This window comes from Dromiciops gliroides, chromosome 1 (assembly GCF_019393635.1).
Source record: "Dromiciops gliroides isolate mDroGli1 chromosome 1, mDroGli1.pri, whole genome shotgun sequence".
Taxonomy (NCBI): domain Eukaryota; kingdom Metazoa; phylum Chordata; class Mammalia; order Microbiotheria; family Microbiotheriidae; genus Dromiciops; species Dromiciops gliroides.
This window is the reverse complement of record NC_057861.1, coordinates 393692955-393711625: the sequence shown is the minus strand read 5'-3', so window position 1 is coordinate 393711625 and position 18671 is coordinate 393692955. Positions and strand designations below refer to the sequence as shown.

At 37.9% G+C, this 18671-nt stretch overlaps 1 protein-coding gene and 1 pseudogene across 1 annotated transcript in view; one reads left to right on the top strand and one right to left on the bottom strand.

The window, feature by feature from the left end:
- The window catches only part of NDUFAF2 (NADH:ubiquinone oxidoreductase complex assembly factor 2), a 232623-nt gene that overhangs the window by 5362 nt on the left and 208590 nt on the right, over positions 1–18671 (top strand). The gene's annotated exons all lie outside the window — the stretch shown is intronic.
- Positions 3140–3808, bottom strand: LOC122737114 (annotated as a pseudogene).

The following is an 18671-nucleotide window of genomic DNA, read 5'->3' as shown; positions in this document are numbered from 1 at the left end:
TATCCAGCAGGTGGCGTCATTCCAATCGTTACATTAACATATTTGAGCCATCCAGACTAACCCTGAAACCCAGAGAGAATATTACTTAATAGTAGTCATCTATTACCTTAAGTAAAGGCACTTAGTAGTAATCCATTACCCTAAGTAAAGTTACTTAAGGTGATTATCATCAGAGTTGGGATTGATAATTGAAAGAGAAATGAGAATCATCTTGATGCCAAAATAGAGAGTTTGTATTTTTTTCTTAAAGCCACTAGGGAATCCCTGGAGCTTCTTCAGCAGCAAAGTGACTTGGTCAAACTTGTCCTGTAAAAACATCAATTTGGCAATTTTGTGGAGAATGAAGAGGGGGGAGAGACTGGAGGTAGATAAATTAAAAGGATATTTCAGAAACCTAGTTTGTGGACCTAAACTAGGGTGATGACTATGTGAGTAGAGAGGAGATGGTGATAAAGGATATTGTGGAGGTAGAATTGTCCAGACTTGGCAATTGATTAAATAAATGGGGCAAAGGAGAGTGAGGAGTCAGAAGATAACTGCAAGTTGGTGAGATTGCCTTTGAACTTGTTTGTCAAGAAGGATGGACACCTCTTCTCTTTTCTGTCTCCATTTCCTAAGTCCAAATCTGTATTCTTCAGTAGGCTGGAAAGATTTCAGTAAATTAATTCACAGTGAGATGTAAATGAGTGAGAAGATATATCTAGGGCCGGAGGTTCAGTTTGAGTTAACCAAAACTGGATTGGGTGGCAGAGAACCTGTATTATTCTCCCTACTCTGTTTATAGCTATCTATATAATCTTGGGCAAGTCACTTACCCTGTCTGGGCCTCAGTTTCTACATCTGTAAGAACAGAGGATTAACTTGTATGACTAAGAGAGTCCAACCCAGCTTTAAATCTATGATGTGATTCCAAAACAATAAAAATTTAATGAATTTTGGAAAGGAAGGAGTGGATTGTGGTTATTAGGGTAAAAGGGATGTTTTTTGGGCAGAGGCAGCATGGTGTGGGAAGGAAAAAAGCATTTATAAGCTCTTGGTTTGTGTCAGACACTGTGCTAAGTGCTTTACAAATATCCATTTAATCTTCACAAGTAGGTGTTGTTATTCTCATTTTTACAGATAAAAGATGACTACAGGCTTGGCACTCGATAGAGTGTATCACCCAGATGCCCAATAAGTACTTGTTGATTGATTACAAAACAATATGAAAATAATTAATTAAATATGTTAAGTAATTCTGCTGTAGCAGATATACAGATATACAGTAGATATAGCACTGGGCCTGGAGTCAGGAACACCTGATTTCAAGGAAAAGCTCAAGGAAGCTTAGGAAGACCTGAGCCTCAGACATTTCCTAGTTGTGTGACCCTGGGTGAGAAGACCATTGACCTCTGCCTCAGTTTCTTTGACAGCAAAATAGGGAAAAGAATAGCACTTGTTTCACAGGGTTGTTGTGAGAATCAAATGAAATAATATTTGTAAAGCACTTAGCACCCTGCCTGGCACATAGTTGGTGTTTAATAAATGCTTGTGTCCTTCACTCCCTTACTTTTCCTCATAAACTGCTTATTAAAAGTTTTTCAAATAATTTAAGCATAAGAACAAATTTTAAACTTCATCTGACATAAAATTGTTAGATGTAAGCTAACAGTGTAAATCAACATGCTTATACAGAAAATGCTAAGATGTAAGAAGCTGGCTATAATTAAACTATGAAGTATTTAGAGTGTATTAACAGGATAATCAATTTTAAATGGAAACTAGAAGACCTGAGATCTACCTCTAGCTAGTTGCCTGCACATTCTCTTTAACCATTGTCAATGTCTATCGATTACTATTGTGGCAGTGAAAGATAAAATTACTTTTTAGCCATTTTTCTTAAATTCCCCCTAAATTGCCTACTTTTTTTTTTAGATTGGACCTGTGTTTTTTCACTGATACATCTAAGCAATTACTCTGTTAATTTCTTTTTTTTTAAATTAATTTTTAAGAGTTGTGTGGGGTGCTGAGAAGTTAAATTCAATCAGTCCACAAGCATTTATTAAGTACCTACTATGCACCTGGCACTATGCTAAGCAAAGGGAATACACATACAAGTAGAAAGTCTCTTCCCTCAAGGAGCTTACATTTTAATAGAGGAAGATAACACATAAAAGAAGGGTGAAAAGAGTTTGGGGAGGGAACTTTGGGTACTTAGACCTGGTACAGTTAGTCACAGAATGCAGCCTGGAGGAGAATTAAAAGTTAAATGATTTACCCAGGGTTACACATTTAGTATTTGTAAGAGGCAGTACTTAAACCCAAATCTTCCTGATTCAAAGGCCAGCTCTCTATCCATTTTGTCCTACTTTATTGAATATAATTTTTATTGCATTATGGACAGTAATGAATATGTTTAATATTTCTCTTCTGCATTTTGTGAAGTTTTTAATGCATCCCAAAAGACAATTATTTCATGTATAAGCTGAGAAATATGTAAGCTCTTTCCTCTTCTTATTCTGTAATTGTCAGAGAGCAGATTCTATTCCATTCCTTAACTTCTTTCTTATTTATCTTTTTTTTTTTTTTTAGTGAGGCAATTGGGGTTAAGTGACTTGCTCAGGGTCACACAGCTAGTAAGTGTCAAGTGTCTGAGGCCAGATTTGAACGCAGGAACTCCTGAATCCAGGGCCAGTGCTTTATCCACAGCGCTACCTAGCCGCCCCGTTTATCTTTTTCTTAAATTTATTTAATTCTGAAAGAGATACATTGAAGTCACCTGTTATAGTTTTACTGTCCACTTTGAGGAAAGGTCCTGACCAGCCATACTTCATTCTCTTCTAGACATTACCACCATGCCTCAGCTGCCTTCTCTTTTTGCCCCCTGTGGCCCCTTTCAGTTTTGGGTGAATTCTTCTTAGAACTTCTGTTTTTTCTATTTTCTCACGGTGAACTTTTCCACTATGCTTTTTTTTTTACTTTTAGTGCCATTTTAATTTAACAAACCATTAATAGAGCATCCCAAAGACTCCTGACTTTCATTACCAAAAGATGTTTAAATCAATTGCTGTAGGAAGACGTGATTGGCAGACTGATATCTTCTGGTAGAGATCTTCAAGGGAGCCCCAGCTAGACCCCAGCATAGTCTTGCTGGAGTAAGCTACAGCTGAGGGGTGTCCCATAGGTATTTCTTGCCCGAAGGGAACCCTTTGGTGAAGACACCTTTAGTAAAGAGTTTTTTGGCCTCCTCTTCAGAGAGAGAGTTGGAATAACCATAACACTGTCTCCACATTTCCAGTTGACAGGAGTAGCAACCTTCTTGTATGCTGTCAACTGAAGGGAATCAACTACTCTGAGGATCTCATCAAAGTTCCTGTCAGTTGTTGCTGGGTAGAGGATAAACAGTTTCAACTTCTTATCTGGACCAAAAATAAATACCACACGAGCTGCCAAAGGCATGCCCTGCCCATCCCGTTCATCGGGGTCTAACGTGCCCAACTTGACAGCAAGGTCTCTGTTGTGATCATCAATTATGGGGAAAAGCAGCTTCTCTGTGGGCTCATCTCCATTGTATGCATTGATATCCTTACTCCAGGCAAGATGGTCTTGGACAGTCAATGGAAAGGGCAATCATCTTAACATTCCGCTTGGCAAATTATGGGGCCAGCTTGGCAGCAGGGCCCAGCTCTGTTGTGCACACTGGAGTAAAGTTCCGAGGGTGGGAGAGTCCCCATGAGTATCTGAGGAACTTGTGGAAGCGGATGTGGCCAATTGTGGTGTCTGCCTCGAAGTTGGGGGCTTTGTCTCCTAGCAGCAGACCTATGGGCATGGCGGTGGTGAGGAGCAGGAGGAGGACTGAGCGGACAAGGATGAGAAGGAGGAGGCATAGTGGACAATGTGGGGACTCGTTTGGTGGTTGGTGCTGGGCAGCTGCTCTTTAGGCTACAGGAAAAGCTTTGCTTTTCTTTCTATGTTTTCAGCTCCTTTTTATGTATTGTTTTCCCCCATTAGAATCTAAGCTCCTGGAGAGCAGAGACTCTTTCTTTTTCACTTTTCTTTGTATACCCTTTAAATTCTTTGCATTGTACTTGGCATACAGTAATTACTTAATGTAGGGCAGCTAGGTGGTAAAGTGGATAGAGCACTGGCCGGCCCTGGATTCAGTAAAACCTGAGTTTAAATCTGGTCTCAGACATTTCCTAGCTGACCCTTGGCAAGTCACTTCACCCCGTTTGCCTCAGTTTCTCATCTATAAAATGAACTGGAGAAAGAAATGGCAAACCACTTCAGTATCTTTGCCAAGAAAGCCCCCAAATGTAGTCATCAGACATTACTGAAACAACTCAACAAGAAGTACTTAATAAATGCTTGTTGACTTGACTGGAATTCAGTTCACTTTTCCTTTAAAGTATTTGCATGCTATGCTGTTTAGCATATGGTAGCATACTGGGCCCAGGTTGTCCTGATCTGAAAGATGCTCTACCCAAGCGATCTAACAATCCTGGTGGTATTCCCATTTGGGGTGTTTGACCATCCTGAGGTTTTCTCTGCTCTGGTTGCCTCCAGTTACAGAGCCTTTAAAGTACAAATGCCTTTAGTCCCACTGGGAGCCAGCTGATTTGTTTACCAGCTCTGGCGTTTGTCTTGTTGGTAGCCCCCTTTTCTATTGCCTTCTGGCTAACTTTTTGTGTCATTTATGGGGTAAAGAAGTTACTCACTGGGCAGCTAGATGGCGCAGTGGTAAAGCACCGGCCCTGGATTCAGGAGTACCTGGGTTCAGATCCAGCCTCAGACACTTGACACTTGCTGGCTGTGTGACACTGGGCAAGTCACTTAACCCTCATTGCCCTGCAAAAAAACCAAACCAAACCAAAACAACAAAAAAAGAAGTTACTCACTGTAAAATCTCATTGGATTAGTGGGCAGCTAGGTGGCGCAGTGAATAAAGCATTGGCCCTGGATTCAGGAGTACCTGAGTTCAAATCCGGCCTGAGACACTTGACACTTACTAGCTGTGTGACCTTGGGCAAGTCATTTAACCCCCATTGCCCCTCAAAAAAACCCCAAAAACAAAACAAAACAAAAAAATCTAATTGGATTTCTTGATCATTATACAGTCTGCTGCCACTTTAAAGTTTTTGCTGAGGAAGGTGTGGGGGAACTTAGCTGCCTGCCTCTCTCCCTGTTCAGACATCCTTTTTGGTTGAAAGTCTTTTATGTATACTTACACCCACACCTACTATGGATAAGTAATTTATGTGTGCATGTGTGTATGTATATAGGATATACTATATGTATATGTATATATATAAAGTATGTATATATAGTATATACTGTATATAGTATATATTATTTATTTATCTGTGTACATGTTGTTTTCCCTCAGTAGAATGAGAATACTTTGTGTGTACAAACTGTTTCATTTTTGTCTTTATCACGAGTGCCTAAAGTGTATTAAGTGCTTAATAAATGTTCTTAGAGTGAATAAATGAATATATTAGCTTGATATTGATGCATTCTAAGATTATATTATTTTCTTTTTTTGACATCACAGTACTGATTCATATTGAGTTTTTAGTCAATGAAATCTACCATTAACTGCTATTAAGCCAGCTTTACCTAATCCTATTCTTGTACCATTGATTGAAAGAAAAAACAAACCTTTTTTTTCAGAATTAGAATTTATTGTTACTATATTTGATCTTATTTTTATTTGATCCTTTGTTGATTATTTTTAAAATTATGTTTATTTTGAACTTAAACACCAAATAAAATGGACATTTTCATATACATAGGAGAACAGAAAAAGAAGATTATATATGAAATTATGAATCTCTTATATGCAGCTTGCTTTTCTTTTAAAATATAGAATAAATTCAGTCAGGAGCTCTTAAAGCTGTCCTGTTTGTCTGTAATTATTTCTGGCCCTTCTTTTCTCTTCTATGCTTTTTTTTTTTAGTGAGGCAATTGGGGTTAAGTGACTTGCCCAGGGTCACACAGCTAGTAAGTGTTAAGTGTCTGAGGGCAGATTTGAACTCAGGTACTCCTGACTCCAGGGCCGGTGCTCTATCCACTGTGCCACCTAGCTGCCCCCTATGCATTTTTAAAAGATGTATTGAGGCAGCTAGGTGGTGCAGTGGATAAAGCATCGGCCCTGGATTCAAGAGGACCTGAGTTCAAATCTGGCCTCAAATACTTGACACTTACTAGCTGTGTGACCCTGGGCAAGTCACTTAACCCTCATTACCCTGCAAACCCCCCCCCCCCAAAGAAAAAACCCAAACCCAAACCAACCAAACAAAAAAAGATGCATCAATGATCCTCTTTTGCTTATTTATTTATTTTGTGTCTGTCTCTATCTCATCTAGGCAGGACACTAGATAGAGCACTAGGCCTGGAGTCAGAAAAACCTGAGTTCAGATTCAGACTCATGTACTTCCTAGCTATGTGCCCTTGGTCACTTAACTTCTAAGTGACTCAGTTTCTTCTTTTGTAAATTGTGAATAATTATAGCACCTATGTGAGAGTTGGACTATAAGGAAAGCTGAGAGCTGCAGAATTGACCCTTTTGAATTGTGCCGGAGAAGATTTTTGAGAGTTCCTTGAACGGAAAGGAGATTAAATCAGTTAATACTTAAAATGCAGACTATTCACTGGAAGGCCAAATACTGAAGCTGAATCTTAAATACTTTGACCACACAATGAGAAGATGGGACTCCCTGATGTTGGAAAAGATTGAAAGCAAAAGGAAATATGGATGGCAGAGGATGAGATGGGTAGATAGTGTCATGTGTGAGAAAATAATGGGTTTTGGGATGCCCAGAGGGCCCCCCTCCCCCAGAGGATAATATTGAGATTGACTGGATTGACTGCTGATTAACTCACTTGAAGTTGACTTGGTTGAAACCACGCCTACCTGAGGGCCTGGCCCTCAGAGGGTGTGTTCTCTGAGCTCTGAGCTCTGAACTTGGGCATGGAAGCCCTCAAGTCCAGTGAATGGATGGATTTGGGTGATGTTGGCCAATTAGCTTGGAGTGGTGTGTAGGGACCACCTCTCCTTCAGATCCGCAGGAAGCTAGGGACTCCCCTTTCTGGCCTGAGACTCATAGGTGGCAGCGCCTTTTTCTCTCTCCTCTATCCTAGCTAGGCTTTCCTAACTTTCTGAACCATGTGCTCTCTCTCTTTACTAATATTTAATATACTTTAATAAATGCTTAATGCCCCCAAACTGGTGCAGTAGCCTCTGATTTCTAAGTAACAAATATATGATAAACCCCAGCTAATTTTCCCTAAACTTGGGACAGAAATAAGGCCACCACATATAGCTTTACTTATCACACATGTAAACTACAAGCATGAACTTAGACAGACTTTGAGATAGTGGAGGATATAAGGGTCTGTTGTGCTATGGTCCATGGGGTCACAAAGAGGTGGACACAACTGAACAACAAAAACATAGGGTTGTTGTGAGGTCAAATGAGTTAATATTTGCGTGAGATTTTCCCAACCCCTTAGTTATAAGAGATTAAATATAGTTTAAAGTGATTTAATTTTGATAATAATCAGCATATTAATTGAAAATTTGTGATTTGTTATATTTAGATATCTTATTTTAATTGTATTAGTAGATTAAATCTCTTCTTACTACTTAATAATGTCAGATGATACTTTCCAATGTCAAGCATTAAGTAATATCAGAAGATACAATAGTTTGCAATACTATATTTTAGAAACCATGAGTATTATGATTGACTCAAGGGGTTCATGCAGCTCACTAGTGATATACTTGATTAGAAGGGGTCATGCAGCAGAATTATGACCCTGTTGCCACAAGAAAACTGATAAGAGTATTGGAAAATGCTGACATTTGTCATTTAGGCATGCTTTAATTTTAGATACTTTTAATTAGTATGTTGTATAAGCATACAAACTCTGGAGGGGTATAAAAACCTGTTGATTTTGTAGCTCAGTGTCTTTCAGCAGGCTCATCCCTGCCAGAGGCTGGCTTTATTGTGAGATAGGCCTTCTCTCAATAAACCTATCTTCTATTGCTTAGAGACTTTGCTGTTTCTATTCCTCAGTCGGACTTAGAAATTTTCCCGACATTTGTAAGACATTTTGCCCAGAGTCTGGCACTTTAGAGTAGACACTTAATAAATGCTTGCTTTAGACACCCTCCCACCCAATCCCATTCTGTCTTTCTCTTTCTTTTTCAACCCTATCTCCTTCTATTGTACTTCTAGAGAAGACAAACAAGCCCTACTAACATATATTCATAGTCAAGCCAAAGAAATGTATGACTTATTCTGCATCTTGAGTCCATCATCTGTGTAAAGAATTAGATAGTGTGTTTCACTGTCAATTTTGTGAAATCCTGGTTGGTCATTTCATTGTTGATCATTCTCAAGTTTCCAAAAGTTTGTTTTTTCCTTTGTGTCTTGGCAACTGAGCATTCAAAATCATTGAGATGAGGTGAGTGTGAGGGCATAAAAAGAAAGAAAACCATTTCAACAGAACTAACCCAACGACCATACTGAGAAAGTCTGATTTTAACTAACTTCAGGGTTGCACACCTGCTGTCCTTTCTACATCTTTCCCTAAGAAGCAGAGGAAGAAGGGTTTCTTCTTCATCATTATAACTTCACAGCATTAAGTTTCAGTTGTGTTGGGGATAGTTTTCTTTCCATGTGTGTCATTATGGTCATTCTGTATATTATTTTTGTGATTCTGTTCATTTCTCTTTCCTGCAGTTCATGTGTTTTCCCCTATTTATCTAGTTATTCATTGTTTCTTACAGCCTAGTAATATGCCATCACAGTGATGTGTAACAGTTTGCTTTGCCAGTTCTCAATTGGTGGGCATTTGTTTTATTTTTTGCTAATACAAATAGTGTTGCTGTAAATATTTCAGTATATAAGGCCTTTCTTTTTTGGCATTGACTTCATTGGGTGTGTGTGGCCTGACCTGTTCTTGATGAATCAAACCAGCTCTTTATGACCAGTTTTTCCTTCTTTAGATAAAAACTCATCATGTTTTTAATAATGCAATCTATAATTTTGCCAGGAACTGGAACCAAGCTCATTGGCCTATGGTTTGCAGATTTATTTTTCTTTCCTTTATTTTCTTTTTGAAAATTGAGGGGGCAGCTAGATGGCACAGTGGATAAAGCACCAGCCAGCCCTGGATTCAGGAGGACCTGAGTTCAAATCCGGCCTCAGATACTTGACACTTAACTAGCTGTGTGACCTTGGGCAAGTCACTTAACCCCAATTGCCTCACCAAAAAAAAAAAAAAGAAAATTGAGAGATTCTGTCTTTTCCTACTCCTACAGTATCTATCCCTTTCCACAGAGTGGCTCAATAGGTCAGTTCATTTTGAACTTTAGTATGTCATGCATTTGAGCCTTGTGACTTGAATTCATTAAGGAAGCTAGGTGCTCTTTCAGTCTCCTTATTTAACTCAGTTATCAATTCCCTATTAGCCATTTTTGTTCTGTCCCTTCCAACCATTCTTCTAGGTAGAGAAACAGAAGCAAATAAAACTTGAGCATTTCTGCCTTGCTATTTCATTAGTTGTCATTTTCCTAACCATTTTGAACTTGCTTGAAAGGTCTGTCCCTTCTTTTTTTTTTAAAGTGAGGCAATTGGGGTTAAGTGATTTGCCCAGTGTCACACAGCTAGTAAGTGTTAAGTGTCTGAGGCCGGATTTGAACTCAGGTACTCCTGACTCCAGGGCCGGTGCTCTTTCCACTGCGCCACCTAGCTGCCCGTGTGCCTTCTTTATTACTCATTTTCTTTCCAGTAAAGATAAGAAACCCCCCCCAAAAAAACCATTTTTGTTGTCCTTTGCTTTCTTCACCAGAATGAGCTAATTGTTTATTTCAGAACTCACATTCTTCTTTCAGTAGTGACCCATACTTTGATATTTAATCTGTTTACTTGCCTGTCTTTTTACAATCTAAGTTGGCTGGTGCATTCTGTGTGTCCACATTGATTTCTTTAGACACCTCTCATTTTGTGACAAATCTCAGTTTTGCAAATGTCCTTCCTTTCTCCCATCCCTTCTGCTTCTTGTTTTTCTATAGATATTGAGCCTAATGCTTTGACCACTCATTTTCTATAAAGAAGGGGAAGTAAGGGAGAGTTAGATTTGTGCTTTGAGAAAGCATAAAATTCATTAAGGTTCAAACAAATGATCTCACGCCCAGAGGATTTAAAGTGAAAAATGAATTAAGAAATGGGTTGTTAGAAAGAAGATGGTGATAAGATAATTGGAAATTTGCCTGAAAAGAAAGGAAAGATGGAGGTATTTCCTAACATGTATCACTGAAATTTGGTTGGATGGATCTTGCAACTGGCTAGGGCCAGGTGCATGTACATTAATAGGAAAGGAGCAGGTCTGAGTAAGCAGTCAGGATTTTGAGGGGGTAAAGTTACTAGGCTTCCATACAGATAGAATTTCACAGGGGAAGTTCCTGGGCAGCTAGAATTACAAGCTACTGGGAATTAGGGCATGCTGATGGATAGAAGGGTTCCTCCCACATATATAGCTAGAACCTAAAGTTTTCTTTTTCTTTCTTTCTTTCTTTTTTTTTTTTTTGGTGGGGCAATGAGGGTTAAGTGACTTGCCCAGGGTCACACAGCTAGTAAGTGTCAAGTATCTGAGGCCTAATTTGAACTCAGGTCTTCCTGAATTCAGGGCTGGTGCTTTATCCATTGAGCCACCTATCTGCCTGTAAAGTTTTCTTTTTCATGTATAATTGAAGGCTTTGCAATAGTGGTCTGATATCTGGTGGTTCCCCCTTTTCCCTCTTCTTCCCAGTTCCCCAACAAAAATTGCCCAGATCTGGAGTATCCTTATATGTGATGTTCTCTCATTGTATGTATTTTCCCTTCATTTTCTGTGACAACCAATGACAATCTCAGGTGGTATCTTGCCTCATGTCACCATTGTGAGTGTCCTCAGACAAGGGAAAGTCTTGGTGTACTTGTTGTATTTAACTGAATCAGAATTACCAACATGGAGCCTGGTTGTGGTCTCAACAGTTGTATCTTTAGAACTTAATTCAGCCTCTTCTTTTATATCCCTAGCATATGCCAGGTCAATCATTTGCACCATTCAAATATTTGGGGTTCTGATTGTCTTATTAGCACAGGACCAATGGCTGAAATATGATTCTGGACTAACTTATTCAAAGGGGAAAAGATTGGTTTTGGGATGGAAGAGTGGTAGAGTAGGAAATCTAGGAACCAGAGGGAAGAAAACAGGATGTGTGGCATTTGGGTGAAGATCAATGGAGACAAACAGAAACATAATTATCATTGCAGTATATCACTGACCATCTGTACAGAGAGAGGAAATAGACAAGTTCAGGAAAGAAGAGGTCACAAACCTGATATGTAGACATGATATAGTACTGTTGAGGGGCTTTGGGTTTTCCAGACATCTGTTGGAGCTTGCTCTTTCTGCCAAAAGCAAAGTAGCTAATATATTCTTTACTTGTCTTAACAATAATTTTATCATTCAAAGAGTGAAGGACTTAATAAGGGGAACAAGTGTTTTGTTCCTGATTCTCATTAACATGGAAAAACTTGTTGCTGAAGTAGAAATGATAGGAACTTGGTGGGGAAGTGAGCATTTCATCTGAGAATTTGTGATAATGAAGGAGAGGAAAGCAGGGCATAGTCTGACATACACACCAGATTTCTGGGATGGCGTTATTAAAATGGGTTCAGAGAGAGGATAGGTAGGATATCACAGGAAGTCAGCCTTGGAAGAAGAGGAGTGATTGAGGAAGATATTTTGAAGCCTCAAAAGAAAATCAGTTTTGCTCAAATTATCAAAAGTGATACATAGGGAATTTACTGAATAACTTATGGCCTAGTTAGAAGATGGAAGCTATTGCAGGTTAGAAGGAGTGAATTCAAAGTCTAGACTGGATTTGGGAAGAAAATCAGTGGTCTTAATGTTCAGAATCCAATTAAAAATTCAACAAGCATTTATTAAGCATCTTCTGTGTGCAAGCAATTGTGCTAGGTGCTGCTGATACAAAAACAAAACTGAAAATGACCCCATCCTTAAGAACCTTGCATTCTACTAGGAAGATATGACATACACAGATAAATAAATACAAAGTTTACATGAAACAATTTTGGAGGGCATGACCTAACTGCAAGAAGTTGGTTTTGTGTGCGTGTGTGTGTGGGGCTGTTCTTTTTCTTTTCTTTTCTTTTCTTTTCTTTTCTTTTCTTTTCTTTTCTTTTCTTTTCTTTTCTTTTCTTTTCTTTTCTTTTCTTTTCTTTTCTTTTCTTTTCTTTTCTTTCCTTCCTTCCTTCCTTCCTTCCTTCCTTCCTTCCTTTCTTTCTTTCTTTCTTTCTTTCTTTCTTTCTTTCTTTCTTTCTTTCTTTCTTTCTTTCTTTCTTTCTGCAGGGCATTGAGGGTTAAGTGACTTGCCCAGGGTCACACAGCTAGGAAGTGTCAAGTTTCTGAGGTCGGATTTGAACTCAGGTCGTCCTGAATCTAGGGCCAGTGCTTTATCCACTGCACCACCTAGCTGCCCCAGGGGTTCTTTTTCTTTTTGCTTTTCTTAGGCTCTGAGTAGTAGGTGGCACCTCAGCTGAGCCTTGAAGGGGATTAGAGAATTCAAGAGGTATGAGTGAGGAGAGAACATTTCATGCATAGGCAGTAGCATGAGCAAAACTACAAATGATGAAGGTGGATTGTTTTCTGGGGGTCAGGGGGAGGAGTAGGTCAGTTTGGTTAAACTGGAGTGTATGTGAAAGGGAATAATGTGCAGTAAGTTTGCCACATTTTCTGTTAAGGTTAATATGGGGCCACTGCAGCTTCTTGAGCTCGGGGATAAAAATAAGAACAATGCTTTATGAAGATGATTTCTGGATCTTTGTGGAGTATGGCTTACAGAAGGGAAAAATTGGGCAGAGCCAAGATGGTGGAGGAAAGACAGTGACTTTCCTGAGCTTTCCCCAGGACCCTTCCAAATAACTTCAAAAAATGACTCAGACAATTCCTGGAGGAGCAGAACCCACATAAGGACAGGGTGAAATGATTTTCCAGCGAAAGACAACTTAGAAGGTCTGGAAGAAAGGTGTGTCGCACTGGGGTGACAGTGGAGTGCATGCAGACCGCGTTAGTGAAGACTCAGCCTTGGCAAACCAGGAGCAGCCCTTGGGAACCACTGAGTCAGCAGCAGTAGCAACTGCTTCTAGAACTTAACCCACAGAGAATAAGGGGGTCAAACGATTAGCCAGAAGGAGATTACAGGGGTCTTTTTGCTAGTACTGAGGCAGGACTCTGTTGTTTTGCCCATACTCAGATCCAGGTCACAGTCCCAGTCCCAGGCTGGGGAGGAACACTAGCACACCTGAGCTTGCAGCCACAATGGAACTAACTGGATGCTCCTTTTTGTTCCAGGGTAGAACAGCAGGCTTGTGGTTTCTTGCAGACCAGAGCACAGTCCAAGAGAGTAGTAAACATAGCTCTCCTTAAATCATACCACCTTGGAAGAACTGGAAACTTACAAATCCCTAGAAGTATCTCAGAAAACAGCTGCACAAATCCCCTGAAGCTTAGGGCAATGCAAAGAGTCAAAAGTCAAGAAATAGGTTGGGAAAATGAGCAAACAGAAAATAATTCTGACCATAGAAAGTTATGGTGACAAGGAACATCAAAATACACCCTCAGGAGAAGATAACAAAGTCAAAGGTCCTACATACAAAGTTTCCAAGAAAAATATGAATTGATCTCAGGGCACATAAGACCTCAAAAAGGACTTTGAAAGTAAAGTAAGAGGGGCAGCTAGGTGACACAGTGGATAGAGCATTGATCCTGGATTTAGGAGGACCTGAGTTCAAATCCATCTTCAAACACTTGACACTTACTAGCTGTGTGACCCTGAGCAAGTCACTTAACCCCAATTGCCTTAACCCCCCCCCCCAAAAAAAAACAATTAAAGTAGGAGAGGTAGAAGAAAAAATGGGAAGAGAAATTAGAGTGATGGAAGAAAATCATGAAAGAAGAGTCAACAGCTCAGTAAAGGAGACTCCCCCTGCCCCCCCCCAAAAAAAAACACACTGAAGAAAATAACACCTTAAAAACCAGACTAGGCCACATGGTAAAAGAGGTACAAAAGGGAAAAATCTGGAATGAGGGAAATGCTTATCCAGGTGAGAAATGGAACAGCCTAAATTAAGGTTTTAGTGGTGGCCTCATGATTGGAGAGGACAGACGTTAGCAGTGTAAAGGTAAAATGGACAAGTTTTGGTAATTTATTGGGCTGCATAGTGGAGTGGAAAGAATGCTTAGATTTGGAGTCAGATGACTAAGTTGAGCTTCCAGCTATGCCACTTAATAGCTTTGTGACTGTGGATAAGTTGCTTATAGTGGTCTTTTTTTTTTTTTTTTTTTTGCAGGGCAATGGGGGTTAAGTGACTTGCCCAGGGTCACACAGCTAGTAAGTGTCAAGTGTCTGAGGTCGGATTTGAACTCAGGTACTCCTGAATCCAGGGCCAGTGCTTTATCTACTGCGCCACCTAGCTGCCCCCTTATAGTGGTCTTTTAAATATTTATTGCTGTCCTTCCCCTCCCCCCATCCCACACATACACATTCTGTTAATTCCTGATGATATCTCTTTCTTCTTTTCTATCCAGCTAGCTTTAAAGGGCTTTAAAAAAGAAAAAAAAAGAGTAAAAAAACAGTTCAACAAAACCAACCAATATATCAACCAGTCTTGACTGTTTGTTTATACAGTTATATACCCATAGTCACCAACCTCTGTCAAAAAAGGAATGAAAGTGAATTTTCTCAGCTTTTTTTTTAGGGTCTGTCTTCATGGTCATGAAAATTGCACAGCAACCATTTTTTTTTCATTTACATTGTTGTAGTTATATTGGTCTTCCCATATTTCTCTGAATTTTTCATAGTCTTCTCATGTTAAAGTGTGGTAATATTCCATTCCATTTCTTTACCAGAGCTTGGCCATTCCCCAATTAACGGTCATTGATTTTGTTTCCAGATCTTTGCTACTACAAAAAAATAGTGCTATGAATATTTTTGTAAAAGTAGGACTTTTACTGTGTTTTTTAAAATAGATTTTTATCGATGTCTTTTAAAAAATATCATTCTGGTTTTTCCTAGTATCCTTCCTCTCTCCCTCTCAGAAAGGCATTACATATAGCACAATCTGTCAATGCATGAGTTGGGCATGTCCTCTTATATCTCATTTTTCAAGCCATTCTTGTTCTTTATAATTTTGCAACATTCATTTTTGATGTGTGTTTCTTTCAATTTGCATTGTATAATTGTGTATGTTGTTTTCTTGGCTCTTCTTTCTTTCACTTTGCATCAGTTCATGTTGTTCTTTCCATGTTTCTCTGTATTCATTACATTCATCGTTTCTTTTAGCACAGTAGTTTTCTATTATATTAATAAATCACAACTTGTTTAGCCTTTCCCCATTTGATGGACATTTACTTTGTTCCCAACTCTTTGCTATCACAAAAGTGGCACTTATAAATATTTTTATGTAAATGGGACTTTCTTCTTACTAATGACTTCCTTAGATTATAAACCCAGTAATGGAGTCTGTGGGTCAAAAGGCTAGATATTTTAGTCTTTTTTTTATTAATTATGAATTGCTTTCCAAAATGGTTGTATCAATTCACAACTTCACCAATAATGCACTAGTGTACCTATCTTCCCACAATTCCTCCAACATTAATTCTTCCCATGTTTTGTCATCTTTGCCAGATTGCAAGTTGTGAGGTGAAACTTGGGTTATTTTGATTTGTTTTTCTCTCATTATGAATGATTTGGAACATTCTTTCTAGTGATTATTAGTATTTTTAACATTTCTTTTTATGATGGATGGAAGGATAGATGGATGCATATCTATCTGTATATGTTATTTTTCCATATATCAGACCCTTGTCATATAAATTCGATATAGTTTCTCCATTTGACTCCTTCTCTTCTTGTCTTAGGTACATTAATTTTGTGAAGAAGCTTTTTGGTTTCATGTAATCAGTTACCTATTTTATCTTTTGCAATTTGCTTCTTTCCCTTGTTTGCTTGAGTATAACCTCCCACCTGTAGCTATGAGAGGTATAGCATTTGTTTCTTTTCTAAAAATAAAGACTATGATCTTTAAAATTAAGTTCATCTTTCCACTTAGAATATATTGCGAAATATGGCATAAAGTGTTGGTCTAATTCTATTTTCTGCCAGATTTCTTTGTTTTTTTTTTTCTTTCTGTTTTTGACTGTCTTTGGGTACATGTCTCACAGTGGGACAAGGTGACTTTTTCTCATTCCATTTGTGTGAAGAGAAATAGGCCAACCACAAATCACAATTTTAACTTTCAAATTCCTATATTCCATATATTTTCTATTGTTGTGTAATTTGTGGTGACTGGCTTTTAGGTTCTGTAGTATACTATAAGTATTTAAGATAAAATTATTTTATCATATGTGTAGTTCAATTGTTAGTATGCTTGACACTTAATTTTTTAAATAAGTTCCAAGCCCAGAAGCTTTATGTGATTTTTTTTTTTGCGGGGGGGATTTCAAAACATATTTTTTTCTTTTATTTTTATGATGATATTTTCTGTGGCTAAAATGCAAACCACAGAGATATCTAATGCTCAGTTTCAGGTACATGCATTAATATTTCTGCTACATTTTTATAGATTCGCTGTTTAAAAATTTTTAAATATAAACATGATTAAAATAGCACAGATGTATCAGATTTGGAAGTAGCATCTAAACTATAACTAATTATTCTGCAATATGGCTTCTATTTCTAAAGCTGGATGAGACTGGAGGCAGGGCAGGGGTAGCAATGGACATAGGTAACAGTGATTGATGACTTATTTTAGTATCTAGGACAAATATTTCACCGAACTAGGTAGATTTATCTATATAATGCATTTATTTTTTTTACTGTATAACATACTGTCAAAGCTTTTTTCATGATGAATTGTTTCTGCTGTGCAACCTGCAGTAATTTCCAAACCATTCATATTTTAGTGATTACAGAAAGAATCCTTTATGCAGTTTCTGCATTTTATTGTAGTCGTGTATATTATTTTATAGAATACAGTCTCTGTGTTCTTAAGGAAATATTTTTTTCCCATTTAACTCTCTAAATTTTCCATGAGGTAACATTTTTTACTTTAGTGTACATTTGTAAAAATAAACCACATGATAATGTGAAACTTGCTTTAAGTTTTGCCTGTAAACATTTAATAGCTGTCTTATATTTCCATATCTTTTAAAATTTACTATCTGGCTTTTTAAGAAAAACCAAGTCACATGTTGGTCTAAATTTTCACCATATACACATTCTTTACAGTCATATTTCTTGAATTTTATTTTGTTCTGGTGACAGCTGAATGGTCTTTTTGAGCATGTCATTTTACATTCTCATAAGTCTAGTAGAAAATCAGAAGAGAAGCAAAATTAAAAACTATGTAAAACAGAACATTATGAAGGTCCTACTATTAATATTTTCCACAAGATCAAATGAGACAATAATTTGTAAATTGCTTAGCATAGTGCCTGGCACATAGTAAGTGCTATATAAATGTTAGTTATTATTATAATTAAAGTAATCAGATTGGAATGTTATTAATGCTATTTGTTGGGACCACTTACTTTGATTTGATTCATGAATGGTTCTGACAAGGTCAAGGATGTAGGTTTTTGGGTTTTTTTTAACCTTTTGTTAACTTTTCCGTATTGTGTGGCTATAGAGAGCCATCTGAGAAATATATACTATTTGTTCACAAATATAATGAGATAAAATAGTGTGGATTGATCAGCATCTCCATGACTATAGTTGGAAGGACATTCCTTTTTTTGTGGTGGATCAATAATAATATTTTTATTCACAAAGAAAATCACAGTTTCATTATACTTTACTGATAAGCAGTGGGCTTTCTTTTTTATATTAAAAAAATTGACTATAAATGGGACGTTTGGAGGTCTTTTTTTTCCTCTTACATAAGCCAGAACATGTTGATTATAAAGGGATGAGAAATATCTGACTTTTAAAAAAATATTTTCTTCAGTGTAGGCAATTAAAGTTTAGGTATGATGATGTTGTCATTCCCTTGTTCAAGAAGCTTCGGTTGCTTCCCAATGTCTCAAGTTTTTTAAAAAGGGGGGGAGTTCTTCCATCTGGCTTTTAAAGAACCCTTCAGAGCCTACTTGTCTTTGTGTGCCTTCCCAACTAACTGCCACATTTACCCCTCCTCTAAAAGCAACATTCTAGCGCCAGCCTCTGCCTTTTTTCAGATGTCCTCCTATGCCTGGAAATCTCTTGTTTTCATCTCCTAGTTTGCTTATAGCATAGCTCTGGCATGTATACTTAGAATACACTGACTGATTCCCCCTCCCCCCGCCCCTGCCCCCCATTACTTTGTATTTACTTTGTTTCTACTTTGTATATACTGCTTATCTGAATAGATATTGTTCATTCCCTTTAGAAATATAAGCTCCTCCATATCAGTTATTCTTATGATACTTTAATGGGTCTGTTACTTTGTAGGTACTCAGTAAATGTTTGTTGCATTTAATTAGAATGAAACAAAACATGTCAGTAAAAATAAAAATCTGGGGTTTTTTCCCATTAAAAAAAACCAATTTTGTTATAAGGAATGGCTCACTGAGAAGGG